This window comes from Dasypus novemcinctus, chromosome 5, assembly GCF_030445035.2.
Source record: "Dasypus novemcinctus isolate mDasNov1 chromosome 5, mDasNov1.1.hap2, whole genome shotgun sequence".
Taxonomy (NCBI): Eukaryota; Metazoa; Chordata; class Mammalia; order Cingulata; family Dasypodidae; genus Dasypus; species Dasypus novemcinctus.
Window position 1 is genome coordinate 55,230,343 of NC_080677.1, and position 19,323 is coordinate 55,249,665.

General features: G+C 36.0%; 2 long non-coding RNA genes across 3 annotated transcripts in view; one reads left to right on the forward strand and one right to left on the reverse strand.

Annotated features, from left to right (window-relative positions):
* The first annotated feature begins 5,815 nt into the window (after positions 1 to 5,815).
* LOC101414464 (uncharacterized) overlaps positions 5,816 to 19,323 on the forward strand; it is a 28,288-nt gene continuing 14,780 nt past the window's right edge. Inside the window, exons 1-2 of one of the 2 annotated variants that reach the window (XR_011648815.1) lie at positions 5,816 to 5,943; positions 18,334 to 18,386. This is a non-coding gene — a long non-coding RNA (uncharacterized lncRNA). Of the gene's footprint in view, positions 5,944 to 17,777; positions 17,796 to 18,333; positions 18,387 to 19,323 lie in introns of those variants that run through there. The other variant, XR_009185815.2, reaches the window with a different exon arrangement.
* LOC131278495 (uncharacterized) lies at positions 8,463 to 9,471 on the reverse strand. Its single transcript, XR_009185814.2, has 2 exons — positions 9,384 to 9,471; positions 8,463 to 8,586 (listed from the first exon to the last, which is right to left on the reverse strand). It is a non-coding gene; the product is annotated as an uncharacterized lncRNA (long non-coding RNA).

Here is a 19,323-nt window from a genome sequence, read left to right on the forward strand (position 1 = left end):
TTGCGTGGCACAGCACTCCCTGCGTGCATCAGAACTGCGCATGGCCCAGCTCCACACGGGTCAAGGAGGCCCAGGGTTTGAATTGCAGACCTCCCATGTGGTAGACAGACGTCCTAACCACTGGGCCAAGTCTGCTTCCCTGTGTTTATGTTTAAGTGTTAGAAAGAAATGATTCTGGGAGTTCTTCTGTCAACTGGCTGCCTCTCTGCACAGTGGCATGGGCTAATTCCTGTCCTTTAAGAAAGCCTTTAGGATATAGTCGCTCCATCACTTCTTATCTCTGTGACTTGGCTTACTACCAACCTCTCTGTGCCTCAATTCCCTCAAGGGTAAATGGGTTTAAAATTGTACTCAACTAATAAGGCTGTTGTGAAGAGAATTAAATGAGTAAATACACAAAAAGAACTTGGCACAGTGCTTGGTACAAAGTGAGCATTAAGCAAATGCGTGTTATCTGTTATCATCATTGTTGTTACGTTGGGGACTGACTTCCTTGCAACATATCACCAAAACATCATCTAGGAAACAAAACCCACACTTGGAGAATTTAGGGTTGTAGGAGGGAATCTGAGACATCTGAAATTTTCAGTACTTTATTTAATAATAGCCAACGTGTATTGATTAATTACTTATGTGCCAGGCATTGTGCGATGTATTTTATATACATAATTCCATTTAATTTTCACTATAATTCTGCAAATAACTAAAATTTACTTCAGAGAAAATAAGGAATTTGCCTAAGCCCATTGTTTAGAAGGAATCCAGCCAGGATTTATATCCTGATCCCTCAAATACACCTTCTTTCGTGCTTAATTTAATTAAGCAATAATACCTGTAACACTTTAATAGCTATCATTTCCCAAAGTTTTTCCATGTGCCATGACCATTAATATGAGAAGTTGCTCACTGTGCCATGTTATATGACAACTAAAATGAGAAGTTATTTCAGTGTTTCCAGCCTGTTGATTTAATGAAACAGTAATAAAATTTTAAAAATGGGGAACTGACATAGGTTGTTGATTGTACACCGATTCATTTAAATTGAAGTAGTATAGTTTTAGGGGAAATTCACAATATTGCTCTTGGGTTTTCCTTTTGCTAAGGACTGATGATGCAAGCTTCATCATATACCGGATGAATTAAACAATAAGTCCAACTAGAATTCACGTTTCCTAATCGATTCCTTGGGCAAATCTGTTTTTCTCTGCACAAAATGACTGTCGAAACTGTGATTTGCGTTTTATTCTTTGTTGCCTAAATTAAGCTGCCTGCCCAAAGATTCACCCTAGTGTGTGGTTCCCAGTGGCATGTGGATGATAAGGAATATGTCACTCTAGAAAGAGACCTCATTGTGGTTAGCAAACGCTACCGCATGAATGGACTTTAATATGAGGGATTATTCTATATACTCACTACATGCCCTCAGATTTTAGATTTTCCTCATCTTTTCTCTTTTTTCATTAATTTGGGTATTTATTTATATAACAGGCCAAATTACATATATTTGAACTTAGTTTGAAGACTACCAATATTTTCAGTAAAACAATCAAATCAAAGTACTATTATATGTAACTTTAAAAAGTTACATATAATTGTAGGTCCCCAAGTACTGGTCCAAATTTGTTTTCTCTTTCTATATTCTTTATATTCCCTAAACTCTGTTCAAATTATTTCCCATGTTATTTTATTTTTTAACTTTATCTCAACTTCAAAAAATAAAATAAAGACAAAAGGCAGCCTAACAAATTATGGAAGCATTACTTTAAAAATCCTATTTTTAAACTATGAACTAAATAAGATGAGTGAACTCATGGAGGTAAATTCTAGAGTATAGGTTACTAGGAGACAGAATGTAGGTTGAGAATGGGAGCTAATGCTTAATGTTGTAGAATTTTTAATAAGATTTTTCGTAAAAGTGTGGAAATGAATAGAGTTGATGGTAACACATTATAGTGAGTATAATTAACTGCTGATTTATAAACGTAATCATGCCTGAAAGGGGTAATCTAGGAACATGGATATCAATAGCAAGCTAGAGGAGAACATTGGGCTCAGTGCTGGATGAGGATTGTGGATAACAGTACAAATACAAGAATATTCTATGGACTAGAGCAAATGTTGATAGCCTGTTTGTAAAATTCATATGGAAATGCGATGACCAAAAATAGTCAAAATGTAGTACCTCAAGTTCTATATAGAACTGCCATAGGATCCAGTGATCCCGTTACTAGGAATATATTCACAATAACTGAAAGGATGCGAACTGACATTTGCACATGGATGTTCATAGCAGCATTTTTCACAATTGCTAAAGTATGACTGGATAAACAAAATAAGATATGTGTGTGTATATATATATATGCATGATGGAATACTTTTCAGCTGAGAGAAGAAATGAAGTTAGAATGCATGCACATAACAACATGGATAAACCTTGAGAATATTATGCTGAGTGAAATAAATCAGATATAAATGTACAAATATTGTATGGTCACACTAATATGAACTAAATACGATGAGTAAATTCATGGAGGTAAACTCTAGATTACTAGGAAATAGAATGTGTGTTGAGAATGGGAGATGATGCTTAATGTATATAGAATTTTTAATAAGGTTTATTGTAAAAGTGTGGAGATGAATAGAGTTGACACTGATATTTTATAGTGAGTATAACTAAAATTGTTTATTTATAAATGGGACTGTGGCTAAAAGGACTCCTCTGTGGATGTAATATTTCAATTGAAAGGATGCTAGAGAATTATCTATGGGAATGTATAACAGTGATTTCAGTGGTGGATGAAGAATGTGGTTAACAGTATAGACATAAGGATGTTCTTCCTTTGCAAAGTGTTAAGTATATGGAAATACATGAGAAAATTACAACTAATTTTATAATAGTTAACAGTAATATTGTAATATTTTTGCAGCAATGGCAAAGAAGATATCATTCTCAGGAACAAAAATTAGGAGGGATGGGGGGGATTTTTCATTTTGGAGTAATGCAAATGTTCAAAATTGACTAAGGTGATGACAGCACAACTCTGTGATGAATGGCCACTGAGTATACACTTTGAATGGATTGTACAAAGCATAGAACTGTATAACACAGGGAATCCTGTGGTGGAAGATGGACTGTGGTTTAAAGAACAAATATGAGTATGTTCTCATGAAATATAACAACTATAAAATACTGATACAGGATGTCTCATGATGATGGAGAAGATTGTTGTTATGGGGGGAGGAGTAGGGTGAGGGTGTAGGGGGTATATGGGACCTCATGTTTTTTGAATGTAATATTAAAAAAATAAATAAAGACAAAAAAGATTAAATTCTATTGGGGTAAACTAGATGTAAGTAAAAAGTAAAGAAAACAAATTTCATTTAGATAATTGTAAATTTTATAAAATGTAAATTATTAAAATTATAAATTGTAAAAACTACAATATAAGAGAAAATAAAGATTATACAACAACAACAACAAAAATAATCAGGTTGGTTGGAGAAAAATACACCAAATGTAAGATATGGGCTATAGTTAATAGTAATTTTTTTTTCAGTAGTAATATTTTGATGATGCTTGTGATGGTTAGGCTAATGTGTCAACTCTGCCAGGTAATGGTGCCCAGTTGTTTGGTTAAGCAAGCACCAGGCTAATCGTAATACAAGGACATTTCATGGATTTTAATCATTGGTGAGTGGATTGCATAGATGGCTGTTTACATCTACAATCAGCTGAGGAGATTGTCATCAGCAATGAGTGATGTCTCATCCAATCAGTTGAAGGTCTTAAAAGGGGAAGTGATTTCATCATTCAGAGAGATAATTTCCATGTCTACTTTGGACAGCCAGCTTCTTCTGGAGAACTCATCAAGGACCTTCATAGGAGACCCTAGTTTGCAACCCGCCCTACAGAATTTGGTCTTGTGAAACCCTGTGGTCCTGTGAGACAAATTTGTAAGATCTAATACTATTAACAGATGTCTCCTGTTGGTTCTATTTCCCTAGAAAATCCTGACTAATACAATGCTCTTTCATAGTTTGTAACAAATGTTTCACAACAGTGCAAGGTATTGGTGGTGGGGGATGTATGGGAGCCCTGTATGATGATATGCATATTTGTTCTGTAAGTTCACAACTTTTACTATACACTTATTGTTTATGTATGTTCACGAATCAATGATATACTTCAATAAAATTTTTAAATTTCTTATCCAGATACATTTATCTTATGTAATCCTAAAAACAAACTCAATTGTATCTTGTGTTCTGAAAGATGAATAAATGAGCACAGATTAGTTTAACAACATGACCAAGGTCTCCTTGTCAATGAAGAAAATTAAAACAAAAAACAAAAATCTTGATCATATTTGTATATCCTAAAAATAAACCTCATATTCTTTTTTTTTTAACCTTTAGCATTGGTTCTTTGCCTTTGCTACAAAATATTGTAATATTACTAACAATGGTCTATATGTTACATTAGCTGAATTTTTCCTTTGCTATCATTATAGTCTTAACACCTTGTAATACAGAAACATTCTTATATTTGCATTATTAACCACAATCCTCATCTACCACCAAAATCACTAAATTATACAGTCCCTAGATTATCCTTCAGCTGTCTTTCAATTAACATTAACTTCCCTAGACTACCCCTTTCTGCCACAATCACATTTATAAATCAGCAGTGTTAGCTATACTCATTATGATATGTTACCATCAACTCAATCCATTTCCACATATTTACAATCAATCTTATTCAACATTCTATACATTCAGCCTTATAATTTTATTTATTGCCACATAATTTTATTTTAAAATTCAAATGGATTACCATGTTTCATTGTGATTTATCTGTTTACATGTCTGAGTGGAATATGAAGGGAAGGACCTTTTCTGTACACATTTGATTTCTAGCACAGTGCCTGGTACATGATGTGAACTAATGTTTTGAATAAAGGAATGGGTTTTAAACATACAAACATGTATCTAAATTTACAGTACTAACCAATTACATGTATATTTATATATGTTCCATAATATTCATCCATATTACATATTCATATACTTTACATATAGTTTCATATAGTTCACCACTATATTCAAAACAATACTCAGTGAGTTCTTATATTTTGAAAACCACGTTACATATACCCATTTTAACATAGTATTATTTTATAATACTCGGTTAGAGTTTATACCTATATTGATAGCTACCTAGCCAGGAGAGAGAAACTATTGTTAAAACGTTATTCACCACAGTAATTCCCAGATGGAAAATACATAACAGAAAATTTGGAGATTGTAGTCATGCAAACCTGCATTTGCATTGTCTAGCACTACTTCAGTGACTTTAGCTGTTCTTTTCTAAACTAGAATTTTCTGTGATATGGAGGTGCTTAATATTATGCTTAGTAATTGGTTTAAGGACTGGAGATAATGTATGCTAATTGGCTTGGCACTTAGTCGGTCTCTGATGAGTGTAAGTAAACTAGATCTTTAAGCAATCACTTCACCTAAGATTTCCTTCCTCAGCTGTAAACCAAATATAAGCGTTTAATCCTTCTAACTTTATGAGTCTTTGCCAGTCAGGGAAACCTAAACTGAATTCAACTCATGCAATTCAGAGAGTCTGGATAAAACGATGAATACGCAAAATTAATCCACCCTGGAGAATTGCTAAACCCGCAGGGAGCCCTGGGCGGACCTCCGTATCCCAGCATTCCCCGCGCTGCTCCCGTAGCTCTTCCCTGGTGCCTCTATGGTAGCGCCGACCTCGGAGGCGGTTGTGGTGGTGGCAGCTGCTGGCAGTAAGAGTGAGGGCTTCTCTTTACTTTTTGGCCTGTTTTTAGGTGCAGAGGGTCGTGATGTCAGAGAAAAAACAGCCGGTAGACTTGGGTCTCCTGGAGGAGGACGACGAGTTCGAGGAGTTCCCTGCCGAAGGTAACCTGCTGGGCCGCCCGGCCTCTGGTACGCGCGGACGCGGACTCAGGCCGCCGAGCACGGGCGGCGCGTGCGCTCGGGCCGGCGCGGGGTTCCCCGCGGGAAGTCTGGCGCCCGTCGGCCGGCATTCAAGGGCAGGGACCAGCGACCCTCCCCGCCGCCGGTTTCGGGGCCCAGTTGTCACGGTGAAATTCACCGGGGGCCCCAAATGGCTTCAGCTTCCTCATTGGGAGGAGCCATGGTGACCCCGGGCTCCCAGCCAGGTATCCGACAGGGTCCCTTTACTGTTCATGTGTACACAACCTCCTTTCTCTTTCTTTTGTTTTGGTTTAGCATCTTTCTGTTGCCTTAAGCCTTTCCAGAATTAAATTGTTCCTGGTTATGCTAGGATGTTGCTAGTGAAGCTTGTTAAGTAGGATGAGAGGATCAGGTCTTGGTCCCTTAGTTTCGAAGCAAAACCCTATACATTTCCATTACTTTAGTGGCTACCAAGAAGATCCTTAGCTTTCTCATTGCAGTTAACATCACATAGCTAACATTTGTAATTGTAAATAGTAACTTACATTTATTGAGTGATTACTATGTTGCCAGGCACCTGAGTACTAGTTTTAACATTTTTTTCAGATAAATAAATGGAAGTTTGAAATGGTTGAGGAACTTGCCCGGTGTCATGTAACTGACTAGAAATGAGGGAACTGAAATTTACTATTGGGTAGCTTTTCTGAACCTGGTTAGTAGGAAGAGGAGTGTGGTTAATGGTATACACATCTGTTCCCTTAAGTAATTACAGCTTTACTAAAATTGTCCTACCCCATCTGGGATATTTATTCTATTTACTTATAGCGTGCTCTATTATTTTGTTTAGTGGAAGAGAACATTACTGTAAACATTAACAGGAATTCATACTAACCCAAAACACATTTCTATTTGAATCCTGGAATTCATTATATATCGTGAGTATTGGGTTTTTTGTTTGTTTTGTTTTTTTGATAGTGGATTTATCCAGTCAGGTTTTCTTGAATTCCCTTTCAAGTTAATTGATAATCCTCAAATATTGGACTATGTGGTAGAAATGTGGTTCATTTGATTCGTTTTGGCAACTTTTATTTCATCAACTTTTACTGTATGCAGTTTGTCCTTGATCTGAATTTTAGTTTTGAACAGCGTATTCTTGCTAGTTGGTACTTAAATAGTAAAAGGCTCATTTACAGTTAAAAGGAAAAGCAAAGAAACTTAAAATTATTTTCTCTAAAGATAGAGCCCTCTCAAAACAGACTGGTTTGTTAGTGTTGAGCAACTTACCATTTATTCGTCACCTATAATTTGTTTTCATGTTTGAAGTAGAACCTAATTCATTCAGGAAACTTCATTTTAGTATGAGAAACTACAGTGCATGAGTAAACATTGTCTTTCATTCATGTTTCTGTGTTTTTCTTTGCTTTTGTAATTCAGACAGGTTTTCCTATCATGCTAGATTGAATTACTAATATTTTTCTCAATACAAAAACGGCTGGCTAGGTAAAGCCACTAAATCAGGGGTTCTTAACTAGGGTCCATGGACCTCCAAGGGGCCCGTGGAAAGACTTCAGGGGGTCCATGAGCTTGAATTGAAAAAAATCATCTTTATTTTCTCTGACCTCTAACTGAAATCTAGCTTTTCCTTCACTTATGAATGTATGCAATAAATAAATTACAGTAGTAGTCATTTCACCTGACTGGTAAAGGGGTCCGTGGTACAAAAAAGGTTAAGAGTCCCTGCACTAAATATTCACTAATGAAAACTGCTCTGATAAATAACAATATGAACAGGTAACTTGGAAAAGTGTCACCAAACAATCATTTCTTTTTTGAGACTGTGTATTTCTTACATATTTTGGTCTACTCATGGTTTATAGTCTCCCTTGCTACTCAAAGTGTGATCCATGGACTAGCAGTCTGGGCATTACCTGGGAGCTTGTTAGAAATACAGCATCTTGGCCTCTTTCTAGACCTGTCAAATCAGGTCTAGAGGCTGGACTAAGACTCCCAAGAAACTTGTATATATATATATATAAAAGTTAAGAAGCCCAGCTTTTTAAAGCATAGGCTTATTTGGAATATTTCAGTATTTTGAGTTTTCAGTTCAATTTCAATGCCTTGAATTACTTTCAACTTATTTTCCTTCTTCGGGAAATTTTTTGTGATTGTCTTTCTGGCAAATTTGCCATTAACAAACTCATTATCAGATACAAAATTAAATTTCTCTTGTTGTCAGTCTCTAACCATCTAATTACCTCTGACCTATAGGAAATTTCCCTTTCAAGCCTTGTTGAGTCTCAGGTGCTTCAGAAAATGGAAGCTGTTCACTGTCTACGGCAGCTTGCTGAATAGTGTTTGCCACATGAAAGTCATTATTGGTTACTATTGAAATTATGTGTCCCCGGTTTGACCAATGAATTGTCCATCTTTTGGGAGTCTTGTCCCTCCATCTCATCCCAGATATGTACCTGTTCGGTTGGATGTTAATTTAGTCATTTAGAGATAGAGAACTTTTATTTTATAAAGGAAACCAAGATAATATTTTCATGGAGGCCTCATTGTTTCTTCTGAATGATTACTCCAGAATAGTTCTTCAGTGCAAGGTGTAACATCTGGGATGATTTTCTGAAAGTACAAAGGAACAAATGTTTCTTTTTTAAATGTTATTTATTTTGTGTGGATCTGTATTATATTAGGAGTTCCCTATGGTTATTCTGATTGATGGGTGTGTAATCTACTGGTCATTAAGCAGGAACTGTTAAGGAATCATGTTTAGAATCTTTGTGAAATGCATTCTCCAACTTCTTGACTATTTAAACCGATGTAGACTATTTCATTAGGAAGACATTAAAGTCCTGAGCATGGTTGATTATAATTTTAACATGGTTAGAGTTTTAGAACTGGAAAACATCTTAATGCCTAAAGAAGGCAGAACTTGTTCAAGACCACACAGGTATGTAGTAGTAAAGTGGTGTCTAAAACTGAAGTACTCTTAATTTATTTGAAACGTTAAACAATTTTTCATGTCAGGAATGTTGATTTTTTAAAGAATTCATTAATTTCCTTTCTCTGACAGAAGAAATAGGTGAGAATAAAAGTGGGAAGAGAACGAGTAGCCCTTTATTCTTTATTCTTTTTCTGTGCCAGAATCTAAGAAATGTTCCCCCAACCCCTCTAAGGAAGTGTTTCTTTCGAATATTTAAAATGAAATTGAGTTTGCCTTCAGAAGTAATGGTATTTGCAAGAGAATGTTATTATATTAAGTATTCTCTAATTTTTCTGTGACAAGCTTGTATTAGTCACCCATAGGGATGCTGATGCAAAGTACCAGAAATCTGTTAGATTTTATAAAGGGTATTTTTGGGGGTAAAAGCTTACAGTGACAAGACCCTGAAGAGTCCAACTAAAGGTTACTTCCTTACCAAACTCTTGCCACGTGTTGACGCAAGATGGTGAGTGACATCTGCAAGGGTTCAGCCTTCCTCTTCCCTCTTAAGGCTCCATGGGTCCAGCCTCTTCCGTCTCAGCTGTGGGCTGGCATAGGGCTCATATCTCTTCCAGGGCTGGTTTTTTTTCCATGCTCAGCTGCTCTGGTCTCTTCACAAGGTCAGCTGTAAACTATATCAGGCGAATGGCTCATCTCCCTGGGGTCTCTGCAGGGTCTGTGGAGCTCTCTTCCTCTGTGTATCTTCTCTGTATATCTACTTCTGTGTGTCTCCTTGATTGAGTGTCTGTGAAACTGTTGCATCATAAAGGGGGCGGGAATTCAAACTGAGTTGCCCTAATGACATGATCGAATCAAAGCCCTAAACTTAAAATAGTTTAATCAAAGGCATCTCAGCTAACTCTAATACAATCAAAGGGTATCACGCCCAGAGGAACAGATCATTTTATAAACATGATCTCTTTTCTTTGGAATTCATAAATAATCTCAAACTGCCACACAGTGAAATTGCTATATAATCTGAAGAATCCAGGAACAGGATACTACCCACCTCCCAACCTGCACTGAGAAATCCCTGGGGTTATTGATGGGAATATGTCTGCTGAGGTAGCCATAAGGCCGGTGGTCCCCTAATGCTATCAGAATTCTGGAATAACTGAAGCACTCTCCCCTTTTCCTGACAAAGTAGTACCTCCTCTTACAGTGGTTCTTAACCAGGAGAGTGTGTTTGGATGACCCATTCACTTGATGGGTGGGAGTGTGAAGTAACTACTCGCATTTAGTGAGTAGATGCTAAAGATTTTAAATGCCCCACAATGCGTAGACCAATCCTGAACAAGGAAAATTGTACTATGAAAAATGCCATTGAAAAATACTTACATGAATATTGGATACCAACTCTACTAAAAAATTAACAGAATGGTTTCCTAGCACTATGTCAGTTTACCTAGCACCAAAAGGGGCTTTGATATTGGCACTTATTAAGTGTAATATAGTGGGCACATAATACCTTCAAACATTGGAATGGAATTAGTTACATGCTAGAAGTGAAGAATTCATGTTACTCAGTATAGAGAAAGTTTTGGAATCCAAGTATAGGATAAGCCTGCTGGATTAGGATCAGGCCTGAGTTCAAAATCTACCCTTCATAAGCTTTTAGCCTATTAGTTTATGCTAATTATTTAATCTCATCTTTAGAAAAAATATTTTTATAATTTGTAAGATAGTTGTATAAGTAACTGCTTGCAGTAAAAATTGAAATCTATAAAAGGGTATAGATTTGAAAGTAAAATCACTATTCCTCCACCTTTTCCCCCCAAAAAAAGTTTCTCATGTCAGTGTTAACCACTGTTAAATGGGTTTCTAGTGTCTTTCCAGAATTTATATGTAAGTTGTGCTTGTTTGTGAATATCCTTTAACTTCCCACATAAAGAACCATGCAGTGTATACATTATTCTCTTTGCTTTTTATCACTTATATCTTAAACACTTTTTCCTATTAATATTAAGGTCTACCTAGTGAATTTTAATAGTTGTGTATTAGTTTTTGTATGTATGTTAAGTAATTTAACTAGTAATCCCTTATTGATAGATACCTAGGTTGTTTTTATGTTTTTTCTTTGCTTGTTTTTATGTTTTGTTTTTGCTGTTACAGAACATGCTGCATTTAATGTAAAAAAAATATATCTTTGTATATGTTTCTTTACTTACCTAGAAGATAAAACTCCTAAAGGAGAAATTGGCAGATTCATTTTTATTTCTTTTTAATAAAATTTTTAATTTTTTTAATTTTTTAAAGATTTATTTATTTATTTATCTCCCTTCCCCCCTCCCACCCCGGTTGTCTGCTCTCTGTGTCTATTTCCTGAATTGACTTTGTCTGCTTCTGTTGTTGTCAGCGGCATGGGAATCTGTGTTTCTTTTTGTTGCATCATCTTGTTGTGTCAGCTCTCGGTGTATGCAGTGCCATTCCTGGGCAGGCTGCACTTTCTTTTGCACTGGGTGGCTCTCGTTACGGGGCGCACTCCTTCCGCGTGGGGCTCCCCTACACGGGGGACACCTCTGCGTGGCAGGGCACTCCTTGTGTGCATCAGCATTGCACATGGGCCAGCTCCACACGGGTCAAGGAGGCCCGGGATTTGAACCGTGGACCTCCCATGTGGTAGATGGACGCCCTGACCACTGGGCCAGGTCCTCCGCCAATAAAATTTTTTATTCCCTGAGAAAATATACAGAATAACTTGAAAATACAGTGCAAACAACTTTTTTTCCCCCGAGTCATTTGAGAGTAGGTTGCACACCTGATGCCCCATCACCCCTGAATACTCTTAATGTGTATTTCCTATAATGATGTAGCTACAATAAACCATCAAAATCAAGAAGCTAACACTGATACATGACTGTCATCTGAGCCTTATATCCCTGTCAGGTTTTTTGGTCGTTCCAATAATGTCTTTTTTTTTGTTTTTTAAGGAGTTACCAGGGATTGAACCTGGGACTTTATACGTGGGAAGCAGGTGCTCAACCACTTGAGCTACATTCATTCCCCCCAGTAAAGTCTTGATTCAGAATCCTTAGTTGCATTTAATTGTCATGTCTCTTTAGTCTTCTTCTATCTAGAGCAGTTCCTCCCCATATGTCTCTGACTTTATTATTTTGACACTTTTGAAGATTACAGGCCAATTATTTTGTAGAATGTCCCTTAATTTGGGCTTGTCTCTTGTTTCCACATGATTAGATTCAGGCTCTACATCTTGGCAGGAATATCACAGTTGTGATGCTTGTGTTCTTCTCATTGCCTGTTGTCCGCTGGAACATAATTCTTATTACTGATGGTGTTCACTTTGCTTTATTAAGGTAGTGTCTTTCAGGCTTCCCCATTTGAAGTATTTTCTCTTTGTAATTAATAAGTCTTTTGTGGGGAGGGACTTTGGAACTATGTCAATACAGTATTCTGTTCATCAGCAAACTTTCAATTTATTATTTATATCAGTATGGACTCATAGATTCTCATTTATTAATGGGTTAGAATTTGTTGCTATTATTTATTTTGAGCCTCAATTTGTTCCATATTTGAACATGAAGCACCCTTTCAAGCCACCTTCTGTGTCCTTTTGACATGTCCCCATAATTCTTTGAGCATTTTCTAGCATTCTGACCAAAAAGCATGGTAAAGCTAATGTTTCTTCAGCCCTGGAACCAATCATTTCTCCAGAATGGGCTCCTTTTAGTGGAGAATAGTATTTAGAAGGCAAAATCTTGACTCTAGTTGTTGTCACTGCTCTTGGGATATTCTTGCTCCCAGGCCAATTTTTGTAAGGAACTAGGGGATATTTGAAAGGTGTGTGTATAATGTATATGTGTGTATATATCTATATCTGTATCTGTCTATAGGTATTGAAAACCATGAGTTCATACAGATAACTAATTGTAGTCCAATTCAACAGAGTTCATTCTAGGTTTTACCTTTCCATATTTCTTACTCCCTGCTTGAACAGTGAGAAACCTGGCTTTCATTATTCTTGATATTTTGCCTGTTTGGTCATTCGCCTGTATGTAACCAGTCTGCTGTTGCTGCCCCTCCTTATTCCAGCGTGGATGTCTTTCTCATCCTGACCAGGCTCTGATAGACCAATTGTGCCAGTCTTTCCCTCCACTGGAATGCCCTTCTAACTCTGCTCAGGCTTTGACACCTTGCCCTGGGGCCAGGTGCATTTTAAGGCATAGTCTCAGATTGCCTTTAAAAAGTGTTATACCAGTTGATAGTCCCATCTGCAGTTCACCTTTTCCCTTGTAATCGTGCCTATGCTACATATTATTGAACATTTTAGTTATTGCCAATCTGAGAGATGAAAAATGAAATCTCATCATTTTGATTTGGATTGAGTTCTTTTGAGTTTTACTGTTATATTTTTCTATGAACTGTTAACTTTTTTAAAAAAGAAATTGATAGTTTTACTTTTTATATAACTTACAGTATTAAATCCGGTTTATGTTTTATCCATTTGGTATAGATAGCATTACCAATGAGCTCTTTGCACTTTCCTGTCAGTACTCAGTTTAACTGCACTTATTTGGGAATTTTGTTTTTAAGAATTTTTGTTTATAATGGCTTAGTCATAAATGCAAGAAAGTCTCAATTGATAATGTTTTTATAAATTACTTTAGTCATTTGTAAAATTATTGATTCTTTATTGGAGGCAGTAGAATTGATACTTCACAGTCATGGTAAAAGCAGTTGGTTAATTTTCATTTATGTCCAGATAAAGTATTTCATTAAAGAAAAAGACAAACTGTTAAAAAAAAAAAGTTGCTTAGCAATTGACAGGCCTTTCTGCCTCCTTGTAAATATCAAAGTACTTCCCCCACCTTGGGACTCCTGCTGTGACCCTTGTGGATGCATTTGCTCTCTGTTAAGTAGGACCTCTAGATCCAGGAGCCTGGATTGTGGGCATGTGAAGCACAAAATTTCCCAAGAAAACCACTGGAAGTGATGATAAGCAGAGCTACTCCTCCCTACGTCCATCCCCACTCCCTCTGTTCCTATGCTTATTTCTTGGGGACAAAGAACCATATGATGGCTCTTGATTAAGGGAATGTACTGCATCCTGGAGGATGCTGCTTGCTGGGTTTCACCTCTAAGATGATGCCTGAGCTACATCTTCAAAAGGTGATTCTCTCCTCTATTAGGTTAGCAGCTTTTGTGTGTTGTATTATGTGATAGGACCAATGGACCTCATGCGCAGGACCACTGCTGCACTTTTACCATAAAATGGGTCTCTTGGGCCAAGGCAGCATTGTGTAGTATTCCTTGCTGGTGGATCAGAGATGCTATAAGCCCCCAGGTAATGATGCTGGCCGAGCCGTGTGGGCAAGAAAGGCCAAATCACACCCAGAATATTTATTGATTCAAGTTAAGATGAAACCCTGCATTGTGGGCTGAGGGTGAGGGTAAGTCCCTACTGCTGGCAGATTGGACTTTGAGTGTGGCAGGAGCTGGATCAGCTTGTGAATGGGAGTCCAAGCTGTTGTACTCATGTATAAACTCCTTCCCTGACGCCATGGCTGCTTTATTTTGTTTGTTGTTTGTTTATTGAGATGGCCATTGACAGAGGGAACTGTTACTTTCTTAAACCTCGGTTTCTTTATTGTGATTTGTGGATACTAGTGCTTTTTAGAATTATGTAGGGATTAAATGATATATTTAAAAAGTGCCTTGCACAAAGTTTATATTCAATAAACATTGCTCCCCTTTCTCTCCCCCTCCCCCCAAACATAGGGGTTTGGAGTTTAGATAATGTTTGGTATTCAATTAGAATTGGATCTATTTCTGGCAAATATTTTATTGGGTAATTTTAGATTACCTAAAATCAAGCTTGTTGAGTTTGTGGGTTATTTAATACTTGATTTACTTTCTAATATTAAAAAATTAAAAATTAAAAAAATAAAATACTGCCATTTAAATGTTTTTCCAAAGGTACTTTAAAAAACACAGTGTGGTTCACCAGAATAATAAAAACCCAAATCAAGATACTGGTGCTTGGGAAGGGTTAGTGAGAGGTGTGACCTAGGATATTAAACAGTAAAAACCACTTTGAAAAACTATTTGACTAGCTATTTCATTGATTCTGTGGAATGAGCAGGTAATAAGAAATTATGATTTAAATAGTGTTTAATGGTGGTGGTTAAAAATTACTTGTTGAAAGATGTGATGTAGTGATAAACTGTGAAAACATTGAGGGAATAAAACTAAGGTTTCAAAAACAACTCTTTTTTGGAAGTATTTAAAAAAAAATTCACCAAATATCTTTTTTTCCAATTGTGTTCTGTTGTCCATGTAACATTTGGTACAAATGGTCCTTATTCTGGAACATGTTTTGCTTCTCATTGCCTGCCTCACCCCTTAAGTTCCCTTGCAGTGATTAGCTCATAATAAACAATTTATTCATTCCGTCTGTATTTGTTGAGTGCTTCCTATAAATCTGGCATTGAGAAAAAATTAGCCACCATTTATCCGTACCAAGTGCTTTAGACTCAGAGTCTCATTTAGCCCTAACAACAACCCTATGAGGTAGGTTTTATACTTGGAGCTCAGCAAAATTAAATAATTTATCTAGTCAACTAGAGGCTGTGCCGAGTAAATTTGATTCTTTATGTAAATATCTGTCTTTAAACTTAGTAGGTAATAGAAGAGTTAGGAGAGGTATGGATCAGTGTTTTTACTCTGAGCTATTCTTCAGTTTACTTTGGAGGTGCTTATCCTAGAAGGTGGTACTCTAAGTCCTCTCCCCACCTCCGATTAAATCAGAGCAGCTTTGCTTTGGCTCTCTTACCTGTTGAGCTTCTGGGTAAGATTTCATTTGAAGAAAGGTTTCCTTTGGTGGGGGGGGGGGGGAGAGGAGTGACGTGGTATGGCAGTGGTGGGGAGGAGAGAATGAAACAATTGATGGTAAAGGGGGCAACAGCAGTTCAAAAGGAGAAATTATTTCCAGTTGTGTACGATGCAAAGTAGCAATATTTAACAGGCTTTCAAAAGATAGAAATGTAAAAGGGTTTCCAAAAGAAGGGGAAAGGATTATATGCCTGGAGGGGACAATGTGCATGTGTAGTTGTGGTTTTTTTTGTCTATGAAATTGTGTTTGCAAATGCAGGTAGTTTGGGGCCTAATCATGAAAAACCTGTAAGCCAAATGACTAGTTTGGTTGGACTTCATCCTTAGGTAGACAGGAGATTTTTTTCCCCCCTATTTCGGTGATAAGTGAGAGTTGTGCTTTTATCAGTTTAGGAAAAAACTCCGAAGTAATTTGATACAATAAAAAAGAAAAGCGTCAAGGAGACCAATTAGTAAATCATTGAAATATATCAGGCAAGGACCAAGGACCTGAAATATGCTGTACTAGGTGTGAAGTAAAAGGGGTAAAGCAAGACAAACAAGGGAGGTAGAATTGGTGATAGCATTTTGGCAGCTGGTTTGATAAGAAGTGTCTGGAATAAAGAAATCATGGGTTGCAATTTTGCACTTGCATATTTAGGAACATGGATGCTGGCATTCAGATTGGGTATCCTTGACTGAGTATTGTGGAGGAGGATCATCACAGAATGAAGAAACCTGATGAGTTTAGGACACAAGAGCAGGGAAAAGATGAGAACAGTGGCTTTTGAGATAAAATTAATGAGAAATAAAAACCCTAACCCAGTAGTGAAACCATTCTGCCAGATAGTTTTAAAAAGAATTGTATTAGAGTTTCTTTTTTTTTTTTTAATATAAAAATAACTAAGTGATGATATAAGTTATTTTGAGCCTCTGTTTCAGACTCAAATAACTGAAAGCTTACTTAATGGTCTGGTAGCAACATCATTTATGTTGTTTTTGGTGGTTTGCTCTGAAGTTCTTTATTCACATTTTTGGTCCTTGTTGGAGGAGATATAGCAGTACTGTGGTACAGTGTCAGGTACTGATTTCTAAGCCATTGAATACACATTAAAATCTGTGGGATAATAGGTATATTTGCATCATGATAACTTACAGAAAATGAAATGTTAGAAAAGGAACTTTTAATTTATTTTATACAGCCTAAGCAAGAATACATGTAAATTTATCTCAGGGTGACTAGATTTGGTGTGGCTTCGTTATACTCATGAGTGTAATGATGCTATTTGTAACTATTGCTGTTTTCTTTTATAGTCAAGAATTAGAGTGAGTGGAATTGTAGAAACAATTTAGAACTTTTTTGAGCCTTCATCTGTTTTTCTTCTATTTTTCTCTTCATATAATGTTCTGCATATACATGCACATTTTTATTTGAAGAAACTTTTTTGGAAATTAGTTTGTTTATATTCAGAGTAGCTTTGCTGTTATGGAATGAATGAGAATTTGATGTTCCTGAAAACAGGTATAGAATAGAACATTTGCAACCCTATTTGGTATAAGTGGAATTTCTTCTTTAGTTTTCTCCAAAGTGGTATACTTCATACTTTTAAGAAATTTGAGAATGTATGTTGGGGAGTGAGGAGAGTAAGTCATTTTAAGAACGTTTTTTAAGTTGAGAAAAACCCTTTTTCATACTTAAATGTCAAGGTGATACTTAGAATGAAGTATATGGTATCTTTGATAGCTCAGATTTTTGAAATTTAACATTAGTCACATATGTAATTCTCACTGGCAAATGTGAACAAAGCCAGATTTTTTGGGGGCAGAGTCTAAATAATTTAGAATTGCTAGAAACATATATTGGTCATCTCTGTTGGTTATTTCCAATTCTCACTTTGTAAAATATGGTAAATTTTTTTTTTTTAACTAGTATACATCTGGAGACCTACACACTGAAGTAAACAGCTGTGGCTATTTTACATGATTAATCACAATCCTGGCAATGCCTTTAGTGTTGAAGGTAAAGTGTATACTTTATAAGGTCATCCACCTAGTGAAGGAAGGCATTAGACATGAATCTGGTATACTTGTTTGACTTTATTATTTTGCCTTTTTTAAAAAAAGCTATTCTTGGGCTTGAGGCTTTGAAAAAGAATGATTAAATAAAATTACATGGTTATCAGTATAATATTGTATTGAAAATTCAAACAGTTCAGATATGTATTGCAGCAGATATTAGCTAAATCCAGAAATAACAAGTCACAGCTTTTTTATAGTATATATTCACTTTGTAAAAGGTATGTATATTATGAAGATTTATGTGTTGGAAATATTCTGGGATTTGTACTCTAATTCTCTTATGTTTTTTTGACATAATATGGTTCAGTATATAATCCTAGTTAATAAAAAACCTTTCAAGTGTCTACCTAAAATTATAGATTCTGTTTTGTCAGCATGAATACTAATTTTCTTAATGCTCTTATTAGATAATTTTAATGCTTACTAAGTTGTAATTCAATAAGAGTTATTTATTGTCTTAAATTCCCTGTTTTTGGTAGTTGGAAGGATGATCTGGCATGACGGACTTCGTGCATCTTACTCCTAGGATAAGGTATCAACATTAAAGAGTATATTCAAATTTATGTAATTAATGAATTTAATAAGCTTTTTCATCTTTCTATAATCAGTAGTGTCATGATTATGAAGTACTGTAAGATAATACCAAACAAGTGTAGAGCTGTTGTCATGAATTTTCTTTTGTGTTCTAAAATATTGCTTACAATTCTGTTAGTATTTTTCCCTTTTATGAGACAATTTCTTTTTCTTGGGGCTTTATTTCTACCTTTATTTCCTTTCCCTATCTTTAAAATAGCATGAAATGAGTGTTAAAGAAAGGAGAGATGCAAAGACATTTTTAAAATGAGTATTATGTTGATAAGAACTTTGACTTTTTCCAACCTTTTTAGAATTAAGTTTTAGAATCCCTACAAAACAAGCTATTAAATCAGTAGTGTTTCTTCTTAGAGGAGAAAACTAAAAAGAGGTTTAAAAATTCCACAGAACCTTCATTGGTGACTCTATGAGGCACTTGGGGTCAAATTAACTATGCTTTTTCATCTCTCTAAGTTTAAAGAATTAAAGCCAGCTTGAAGACATTTGAATGACATCAAGTAATAATATTGAAGTCAACATTTTGAATCAATTCATAATTAGATTGAAAGTTCCTGGGGGTCTTTAGTTTTACTGTTTTAGAAATGTTTAAAACATTTTAAAAGACACCTGAGGCCCCTACAAAGACTGACAAGGTTAGCAGATAAATGTGAAATAAATATTGTTGTTATTTTACATTTCTTACTTGAATTTTTTGGCACATTGTCACCCTTTTTCTTCTTCAGGGGTCATTAGAGATGGGAACTTTCTTCTCACCAGTTTAAGAAGTTAGTTTCTTGGAATTGGTTCAAGCTGACTTGAGGCATGGTGTCTTAGAACCTTAAAACAGTTCAGCTGCGACTTGAGTTGTTCCCTCCTTTACTCAAGAACATAATATT